Raw genomic sequence first — 11,151 nt, 5'->3', positions numbered from 1 at the left:
TCAAAGGGATCACATAAACAAGACTAATGTCTGCTAATATTAACTGATAGAATTAAAATGAGAGAATTATCCAACATGGGAAGTTGGATACACAGCAGACTCATAGAATTTTAGATGTTCTAAACAGCACTCTGGCCTCAGAATCAGCCCTTAAGGCATTCAGATCTGTCTAATAAGCCCACGAGAGTGTTTCAGGCATGGAAAGCCAAGACACTCTGGCAAAAAAATGGCCTAAATGGAAGATCTGTGTGAGTGAGATCCCAGAGGAAAGAATGGGCCATCAAAGGAGGCACCTTTCTCTGAAGGGAGGAGAGAACTTCCACTTTGGCTATGGCCTTTGGTAAATAAGATAACAGTTGGTGAACTCAAGAGGCATCCATAGCCTTGGCAGCTCATGACAAGAGCCTAGGGTGATTACTGACATCATAAATTAGAGTGTCAATTGAGGGAGAGAAAAAGAGAGGAGCCGACTCCACAGGGACTGGGGGACAGGGCCGAGAGAGCGAGAGAGGGAGTGAGTGAGCAAGCATGCGAGCAAGTCAGCTAGAATGGGCAAGGCTGCCACTCCTGCCTGAGGCACCGCGGATGGGAGTGGGGGTGGCAGGGAAGGAACACAGAGGGAAGAAGGAAGGCCAAGAGAAGGCGTCCAGAGGCAGCGACGGCGGCTGCTGGTGGTGGTGGTGGTGGTGGTGATAGGGGAGAAGGAGGAGCAGGTGGAGGGCAGGGGCTGAGGGAGTGAGTGAAAGAAGCGGACGCGTGAGGGAGGGGAGGGGAGGGAAGGGGGGGTCACGCGGGGGCACACGCTCACACAGGGAGCGCGCTCAGAGGCCAGAGGCGAGTAGAAATGGATCGGGTTTGCTGCCAGTGGTGTGAGCTTTGGCCACCATTTTACAACAGCTCCACTCACACTGGACACAGGGAGCAGTGAGCATGTGTTTCCCGCAACCCGATCCCCTGGGACAGGATTCCTCTGCCACAGCCCAATGGGGAGGGCTAGTTGCACATAGTGATTTAGATGAAAGAGCTATTGAAGCTTTGAAAGAATTCAATGAAGACGGTGCATTGGCAGTTTTTCAGCAGTTTAATGACAGTGATCTCTCTCATGTTCAGAACAAAAGTGCCTTTTTATGTGGAGTCATGAAGACTTACAGGCAGACAGAAAAACAGGGGACCAAAGTAGCGGACTCAAGTAAAGGACCAGATGAGGTAAAAATTAAAGCACTCTTGGGAAGAACAGGCTACACACTTGATGTGGCCACTGGACAGAGGAAGTATGGGGGACCGCCTCTAGATTCCATTTATTCAGGTCAGCAGCCTTCGGTTGGCACTGAGATATTTGTGGGGAAGATCCCAAGAGATCTATTTGAGGATGAGCTTGTTCCTTTATTTGAGAAAGCTGGACCTATTTGGGATCTTCATCTTATGATGGATCCACTCACTGGTCTCAATAGAGGTTATGCGTTTGTCACTTTTTGTACAAAAGAAGCAGTTCAGGAGGCTGTTAAACTGTATAATAATCATGAAATTTGTTCTGGAAAACATATTGGTGTCTGCATCTCAGTTGCCAACAATAGGCTTTTTGTGGGCTCTATTTCTAAGAGTAAAACCAAGGAACAGATTCTTGAAGAATTTAGCAAAGTAACATAGGGTCTTACAGATGTCATTTTATACCACCAACCAGATGACAAGAAAAAAAAAAAAAACCAGAGTGTGGGGAGCAACCCGGACTAGACTAAGTTACTGGAATTAAGACTTATTCTATGCATCTGTTCTCCCACAATATGGCGCTGAGAAGGGAGAAACAGCTTCTATGCAGCTGCCTCCTGTTCGGCCAATAAACTGTAGGACCTGCTCCTGATTGGAGGAGAGCAGCATACTCGGCGTGTGGGTAGCAGAGTTGGGATTGGTGGAAGAGGACTATAAAGGAGGAGAGAGACAACATGCACTGGGAACATCTGAGGGAACACCTGTGCAGCCCCTGAGAGAGCCGGCCGGCGGTGTGCCGCTCCCCCGTGGAAGTGGGGAATGTGGCAGGGGGAACCGCCCTTCCATGGAGGTGGAAGGGTCGGTAGCCAACCCGGGAAGAACCAGCAGCAAACCCAGGGAGGGCCGAGCAGACAAAAGAACAGCGCAGGGTCCTGTGTCGTTCCTCCACGAAGACGGGGAGCGACAAAATGGTGCCGTGACTCGGATAGGAAACCTAGGAGGGAAGAAATGGGAAGAAGTGGGAAAATACCGGAGAGAGAGACTAGCAAAGAGCCTAGGGAAAAGCCGGACGGAAAAGGTGCCAGAAGAAGCTATTGAAAGCCTAGGCATAGACTCGGATATGGACTACAGGGGGAAGCTGGGAGAAATCTCTAAGGTCGAAAGCGAAAGTGAAAGCTAGAACAAACAGACTTGGATACGGACTGTGGGGGAGAAGCCAGGAGAAATGAGAGGGGAATATTGTTGGAAGAAAAGTTAGGAAACATACCGGGTAGAGAAAAATGTTAGGGAAATTGAAGCCGCGGGGGCAGGCTGAGGTGGAGACGGAAGCCAGGTTGGAATTCTTCAAGGCAGCCCAGGGAGCAAAAGGCGAAAAGCTAAAACCAGAGGCAGAGATGTAAGCCAGGTTGGAATCCGTCAGATTAGCCCGGGGAGCAAAAGACAGGAAGCCAAACCGGGAGTGGAGACGTAAGCTATAGGTTGCATTTCGTCAGGTTAGCCCGGGGAACTTAGACTGAAAACTAAACCAACCGGTGGCGGAAACGTGAGCTAGGCTGTGTGACTCACGGAAGCCGCTGCGCGCAGAGAGAGCACACGGGGCACCAGCGGGGGGAGAGCGCACGGGGCGCTAATAGATAGGGAACGCGGGGCTAGCGTGAAGGCCGTGGTGCGGGCGCGAAGGGGCGCGGAGACCATGGAGAGCACGCAAAGCTGGGAAGCGGCTCAGAGCCGGGAAGCCGCGGGGTGAGGCACCGAGAAGCAGCCTCAGGGCGGGCGCTGGGAAGCCGCGGGGATATGAGAAACAGAAATTTAGAAGTAAAATGAGAGAAATAGGAATGCTGGCAGATAGAAGTAAAATGGGAGAGATAGGAATGCCCTGAGATAGAGAAATAGAGAAAAATAAGGCCTCCCCTCAACATGGCAATGAGAGAGCTTGCATTCGGTCTGCCTGATTAGGGAGGTGGTGAGCACCTGCGGGCGGCTAGCAGCTTATGCGCCGCAGGTCACCGAAGACAGGCACAAATTAACATCAATAAGTCTCCCCACAATACCACAATGAGAAGGCTCGGATTCGGTCTGCCTGATTAGTAAGGCGATAAGCACCAGCAGGCAGCTCGACCAGAGTATGAGCTGCAGGTCACTGAAGATAGGCACGAATCAACACCAATAAGTCTCCCCACAATACGGCAATGAGAGGGCTTGGATTCGGTTTGCCTGATTGGTAGGGCTTGTAAGCACCTGCAGGCAGTTCTAGCAGAGCAGAGCATGCGCTGCAGGGCACCGAACACAGGCACGCATCAGCGCCTAAAAACCTCCTCACAACATGGCGAAGAGAGGACTCGGATTCGGTTTGCCTGATTGATAGGGCTTGTAAGCACCTGTGGGCAACTCCAGCAAGCAGAGCAGAGTGTGTGCCGCGGGGCACCGAAGACAGGCGCGTATCAATGCCAAAAAATAAAAAGAAAGGGGGATCTGTGGGGAGCAACCCGGACTAGACTAAGTTACTGGAATTAAGACTTATTCTATGCATCTGTTCTCCCACAATATGGCGCTGAGAAGGGAGAAACAGCTTCTATACAGCTGCCTCCAGTTCAACCAATAAACTGTAGGACCTGCTCCTGATTGGAGGAGAGCAGCGTACTCAGCGTGTGGGTAGCAGAGTTGGGATTGGTGGAAGAGGACTATAAAGGAGGAGAGAGACAACATGCACCGGGAACATCTGAGGGAACACCTGTGCAGCCCCTGAGAGAGCCGGCCGGCGGTGTGCCGCTCCCCCGCGGAAGTGGGGAATGTGGCAGAGGGAACCGCCCTTCCACGGAGGTAGAAGGGTCGGTAGCCAACCCGGGAAGAACCAGCAGCAAACCTGGGGAGGGCCGAGCAGACAAAAAACAGCGCAGGGTCCTGTGTCGTTCCTCCATGAAGACAGGGAGCGACACCAGAGGCTTTTGCTTTCTTGAATATGAAGATCACAAAACAGCTGCCCAGGCAAGGCATAGGCTAATGAGTGGTAAAGTCAAGGTCTGGGGAAATGTTGGAACTGTTGAATGGGTTGATCCTATAGAAGATCCTGATCCTGAGGTTATGGCAAAGGTGAAGGTACTTTTTGTACGTAACCTTGCCAATACTGTAACAGAAGAGATTTTAGAAAAGGCATTTAGTCAGTTTGGAAAACTGGAAAGAGTAAAGAAACTGAAAGATTATGCATTCATTCATTTTGATGAACGAGATGGTGCTGTTAAGGCTATGGAAGAAATGAATGGCAAAGACTTGGAGGGAGAAAACATTGAAATTGTTTTTGCTAAGCCACCAGATATGAAAAGGAAAGAAAGAAAAGCTCAGAGGCAAGCAGCAAAGAATCAGATGTATGATGATTACTGCTATTATGGTCCAACTCATATGCCCCCTCCAACAAGAGGTCGAGGGTGTTGAGGTAGAGGTGGTTATGGATATCTTCCAGATTATTATGGATATGAAGATTATTATGATTATTATGACTATGATTACCATAACTATCGTGGTAGATATGAAGATCCATACTATGGTTATGAAGATTTTCAAGTTGGAGCTAGAGGAAGGGGTGGTAGATGAGCAAGGGGTGCTGCTCCATCCAGAGGTCATGGGGCTGCTTCTCCCCGTGGTAGAGCCGGTTATTCACAGAGAGGAGGTCCTGGATCAGCAAGAGGTGTTCGTGGTGTGAGAGGAGGTGCCCAAGAACAAAGAGGCCACGGGCAGGGAAAAGGGGTCAAGGCCAGTCCTGACCTGTTACAATGAAGACTGACTTGCTATGTGGGAGTACACCAGAAGCTTTCAGTGGAGTAATGGTAAGGAAATCAAGCAACCTTAAATATCTCGGCTGTATAGGAGCATATCCTATTGCAGAAGACCTCCCTATGAAGATCATGGAATCAAATACGGGACATTGAACTAATACTTGGACTTTGATATGAATTTCTTTAACAATTTTCTTTGCAGTGCAAGTTATTAAACTAAAGCTACTCTATTTTCTAAATGTGTTCCAACAGAAATCCTTCATAACTTCTAGCATGGTATCTTAATAAAGAATAAAGTTCTCTTTAAAAAATCTGCTCTAAGTAGATTTTCCCCTGTTTTTTTAAAATTAAGGATCCCAGCAGTGGTATTCTGAAATATTATCTTGAATTTGTGCATTTAAATTTTATTGCAGTGGTATAGATGAATTCCACTGTGGGTATCCTTAAATTTTATTTCTGCTCGCAAAGGTTAATCATGATTGTCTATATCTTTTTATAGTAATAATGGCTTTTTTTTTTACAGGCAGAGTGGACAGTGAGAGAGAGAGACAGAGAGAAAGGTCTTCCTTTTGCCGTTGGTTCACACTCCAATGGCCGCCACAGCTGGTGTGCTGTGGCCGGTGCACCGCGATGATCCCACAGCAGAAGCCAGGTGCCTCTCCTGGTCTCCCGTGGGGTGCAGGGCCCAAGGACTTGGGCCATCCTCCACTGCACTCCCCGGCCACAGCAGAGAGCTGGCCTGGAAGAGGGGCAACCGGGACAGAATCCGGTGCCCCAACCGGGACTAGAACCCGGTGTGCCGGTGCTGCAAGGTGGAGGATTATCCTATTGAGCCACGGTGCCGGCTATATTCACTTTTGAATTGTGTTCAGATATGCAGTTTCAGGTGTAATCATCAGAGCTGGTTAGTTAGGCATTCCAGATAGTGGTTCTTTTTAGAACCTTTTTTAGAGGGTTGGTTAACTACCTCTGTAGCAGAGGATTGAACTATACCCTAGCTGTACTGTACATAGAAAAATCTTTGTAGATAAAAGCAAGGCTTGTTAAATATGATACAAGGGTAAGATTTTAGTATACCAAATGTAACATTGTTAGTTGCCTTTAGTTTCAGAGGCTTGTAAGACTTCTTCATGACCATCATAACAGGCCTTGCTTTTGTCATATTTTGTGGCTGAAAAAGCAGCCTTGCTTCTTCAGATATTGTAGTTATTTGGATGTATAATAGTTTAGCAAGATGTTACTTTTGTAAGACATCAGATGTTCAAAAAAAGTGCATTCGAACTTGTACTAAATACTGCAGTGTCTCTTTATAAAAAGTCAGACTAAAACTGACAATTGTACAGCAAAGCCTGACATTTGGATATTTTGAAGTTTTTTCATAAATCATAGAAATTAGTATATGGCTGTAGTTTAGCTTTTTAGGTAAAAAGTATGTTTCATTAGTGCATTTCTTACTGCTGATCACTATAAAAATGTGAATCAGCTTTCCATTTCTTATGCAGGTCATGATAACTTGTAGAGTATAATCATTTGTGCTGTTTTTAATTTTCTAAAGCACCTTGATGACAGTGAGTGTTCAGTGGTGAAGCATCCTCTATTGAATCACCCTCAAAAAATTTTTTGCCAAGTCCTAAGTTGATAGCTTAAAGTCAAAAGTAAAATTATAGTTTAATTAGGACTTGGTGTAAATAAACCCCTTCTCCCCTTCCCCAAAGGGATACTGTAGTTATATCACATAAACCCAATGGGCACCACGATGAAGATCAGAGCTTATACTTAATTAAGGTTTTATACACACCAGTTCCCCAGTAAATGCAAATTTAACAAGAAAATTAGACATATCATATGTTCAAAATGCTCATGGCAAACAATCATTTTGCATTCCTGCAAATAAAATTGTTTTATACTGTAAGCTGGAGGTGAGTGTAACTTATTTTTGTAATAAAGTTTTTATTTTATGTGTCTTTAATGTAAATGTGTGTTAGTGTAGAAATCTTCTTGTTTAAAAACTTAGAATTGCACACATTTCAGTATGTTTATTTGTAATTATATAATTTTAGAATAGTGGTTGCCAATAGCCTGTATGTTTTACATTAATTAGTTTTTTGTTATCTTAATAAACCATTTTAGTATGTTGTATGTCAGTTACTGGGATAGCTGGGACATAGAGTGTAATTTAAAAATTTGTAAATAAGTATTCATTGGAATATATGTAAATGTGCCTTGCCGGTTGTTGAAACTTACCTACAAAATGAGTATGGGGTGACAAAATTAGTTCTTGGTGCTTAATGAAACTTTCTGCCACTGATTTTATATATTATTACCCCGTGCTTTTTAAAAGTACATCTCTCTCAAATCTTAGCGTGAGATTGAGGGCTACACAAAACATTTACATTTCATTCTACCATAATGAATATGCTAGGTTGTGGAAAGTGGGTAAACTAAATGTAGCCTTCAGTAAAATTGAATCTCAGTGTAATCCTTGGTACTGGTATTTTCCAGTTCCAAGGAGTTAAATGATCCCATCCAAGAGGTCATTGCCATGCCTGTGGGCAATTTACTGTCGTACCATTTTTAAGGGACACTGTCAAGGTGTTTAAGTTAATTCTCAGATTTATTTGTTGGGATTTTAGAACAGGATTGTTTGACTTAAACTAAAAACTGCATTTTCAAAGTTGAAAGATGAACACTTTTGTGAGTTCACAAATGTGTTCTTAAGAAAACATTAAAATACGAAGCTGTGGACTTCCAAGACTATTTGGCATTCTCAGTTTGGGGACTTGGGAAAGAAAACTGATGTAAAGAAATTGTGAAGAATTGATGGTTATACGTAAAGAAGGGTAATGTAAACATTGATGATGAAATATGTATACACTCAAGTGAAATTACTTGACAGTGTTCATTTGAATAACTTTGAATTCAAGCCATTATAATTACTTTTCTTTTCTTTTTTTTATTTTATTTTTTTTTTTTGACAGGCAGAGTGGACAGTGAGAGAGAGAGACAGAGAGAAAGGTCTTCCTTTGCCGTTGGTTCACCCTCCAATGGCCGCCGCAGTCGGCGTGCTGCGGCCAGCGCACCGCGCTGATCCGATGGCAGGAGCCAGGAGCCAGGTGCTTTTCCTGGTCTCCCATGGGGTGCAGGGCCCAAGGACTTGGGCCATCCTCCACTGCACTCCCTGGCCACAGCAGAGGGCTGGCCTGGAAGAGGGGCAACCGGGACAGAATCCGGCGCCCCGACCGGGACTAGAACCCGGTGTGCTGGCGCCGCTAGGCGGAGGATTAGCCTAGTGAGCCGCGGCGCCGGCTATAATTACTTTTAAAATTAAATATCATTTGCACTGTTCTGATAATGGGTGCAGTTTTTGAGCAATATAATTAGAGCTAAATATGCATGTAGTGATTGGTGATGTGAACAATTAAGTTCTGACAAGAAATACAGGTATTTTCAACCTTAAATTTCTGTAGTAAAATGAGTATCAAACTGTGAACAGACATCAAGGAAAACAGGCAATGCATATAAACATACTTTTGAATGTTGCATGGCCTATAAAGCAATAATGCAATTTATATGGAATGTCATGGGATATAAGAAATGGAAATGCAAAAATAATCCTTTAGTAAAAATGTCAACATGTTAAAGGGGGGATATTAATTAATGTAGGTTATTGCTATTTGCGATTTGTTTATGGGTTCTTGGCTTTGACAGCTTCAAAAAATGGACACATGGCAAGTTAAAGAAATTTTGTACATATTGTCAAGGAAAGGGTCCTAAATCCAACAGTCAGGTCCCTTTCTTGGGATCTACAATGTTTCCTTAAAACATTCTGATTGTTAAGAAAACTTGAGTTACCTAACCCAAACATACACAAGATTTTGTTTCTGCAGACTACTTGCAATCAAAAGTGTTCATAAATTTAGTTTTATCAGTTTTCAGAAAGTTACTTTGTGAGAAAACGGTGTTGTCTCTATTCTCCCAAGCATGCTTTTTGTGGAAGATTTTCAGCCTTTGCAACTTAATCAGATGTTTAAAAAGAAGGGAGAATTCACAAACAAGAGCTGTTGCACTCTCATGGTAACATGTGTAACATGACAAACTTTTCTACTGATAACAAATCTTAACAAAAAACATAAAACATCTTCCTCATAAAATAGGAACAACATAGAAATGGATTGATGGGGTAATCTGGGGCATTCCGTTGTATAAGATATTTGAAAAGAATTAGGTTGAACTTCAAGCTAGATGAGCAAAATTGACAAATTCACTAGAAGTTTTTTCACATAGCCAAAAGTTAATCAAAAATGTGGCAAAAGATCACCATGACATGTAGCCTTTATTTTAAGGGGAGAAACAGAAAAGTAGAACGGCTTCATGCATTTAGGAGAGGGAGCTAATCCTCCAATAAACAATTGTTCCAGTCTCTAGAACTTTGAACAGTACCTACCATGACAGTTTTTTGTGCATACCATAAAATTTTTACCTGACCATAGGAACTCAGTGGTGGGTATGAAGTTAATGAATAAGTAGCAATACATAAAAGAAACAGACTGGGATGGTGTTTAAGGTGTAGTTATTACTTAGTAACCATACCACTCAATAGGGCATGCCACTAAATATGCTAGTTATAACCAATTCTTGCATTTTTTACCTGGGAAAATTAGTAGACTGACTTTAGAGTCTGTCACTTTTTTAAAAAAGTACTTGAGACTTAAATTCTGTTAGCACCACAGTCTGCCTTCAGTAATATTAAAATATCTTTGAGGACCAGAAGCATTCAGTTGGAAAAACAATCTTTTTGCAAATGCAAATCAGTATTACTAATACTCTGGGTCAAAGATTAGATTTTTAATGATATTAACAGTAGTCTGGTAAACATTTAAAGTCTGACATTGAGAAACAAAAGCTTGTTACCTGACTAGTATTTTTGTTTAAAAATATTAGTTCCGTTAGCTTATTTAAATTGTCTGACATTTATTTATCCATAGAATTTATATTTATTTCATTCCTTTCATCTCACTGAAAACTGTCTGCAGGCTCTTTGATTTGGATTAGATGTGTGAAGTACTGTCTTTTGCCAAAAACCTCAAATTAACTGTTCTTTTAAACGTAGTGGATTTGTGCTTGTTTGGAGATCAGTTCAAAACTATCTGTACTATCTGTACAGCCTCTGATGTTAAGATTTTATGGATAGCATAAGGAAGCTAGCTCTGACTATTTTCCTAAGAATAAATACCTATTTTTGTAGCATGTCTTAGGATCTCCAGGAGTCCAAGAATTATTGTGAGTGTCCTCCATTTCATTTTTCACTTAATAGCTTTTAAATAGACATTTGGGAGTCATTAGAGATCTGTCTTGCTTTTGGATTATCTTATACATTTAAAGAATCTAGTCATTGGTTAAAAAAAAATCCCCAAGATATCCTCAATTGCAAACACATGAATGGGAGGTGTATAGAATAAATATTGGGCTGGTCTTCACTTAATTTTAATTGTTGATGGAAATATCCTGTGGTCATGTACATGTCTTTGGATTTGAAGTTAATGGTAATTTAATTCTGGTTTTCTGGGAACATGGCCCACTGTGCAGTGTTCTTTTCTACCACTGGCAAATAAAATTTCTCTGAAGATTTGGAAAGAAACAAAAAAAGAGTGTCAATTGTTAAATAAACAACAGCAGTCACCATGCACTTACTCCCCATGTAGGATCTCTGTCCTTCATGTGTTGTACTATGTGAAATAATGATATAACTAGTACTCAAGCACTACTTTGTACTTTGTGTTTCTGTGTGGGTGCAAACTGTGGAAATCTTTACTTAGTATACTAAACTCATCTTTTGTATATAAAGATAATTGAAAATGAATCTTGATGAAGAATGGGATGGGAGAGGGAGTGGGAGATGGGATGGTTACAGGAGGGAGGGTGGTTATGGGAGAAAAACCACTATAATCCAAAAGTTGTACTTTGGAAATTTATATTCATTAAATAAAAGTTAAAAAATTTATTTAATAGCATGTGACCAGTGCAGAAGCAAATACAGCTATAATTAGACTTTAGAGGTTGACTTTTATGTTTTTGTAAGTGCAATGAATTTTAGTAACTAAAACTGTGAGAACAAACAGTAAATAAGATTTTTTTCTGGTCATGCTCACCAAAACATATAGTTAATTTTCTAATG

General features: G+C 42.4%; 2 pseudogenes; both read left to right on the top strand.

Moving 5' to 3' along the window:
• Positions 1-816: 816 nt before the first annotated feature.
• LOC138848800 (heterogeneous nuclear ribonucleoprotein Q pseudogene) lies at positions 817-7,728 on the top strand (annotated as a pseudogene).
• On the top strand, positions 4,019-7,728 carry LOC138848799 (heterogeneous nuclear ribonucleoprotein Q pseudogene; annotated as a pseudogene).
• Positions 7,729-11,151: the final 3,423 nt, after the last annotated feature.

Source organism: Oryctolagus cuniculus, chromosome 2 (assembly GCF_964237555.1).
Source record: "Oryctolagus cuniculus chromosome 2, mOryCun1.1, whole genome shotgun sequence".
Lineage (NCBI taxonomy): Eukaryota > Metazoa > Chordata > Mammalia > Lagomorpha > Leporidae > Oryctolagus > Oryctolagus cuniculus.
The sequence above is the reverse complement of the archived record's forward strand: the minus strand, read 5'-3'. Positions and strand labels throughout refer to the sequence as shown.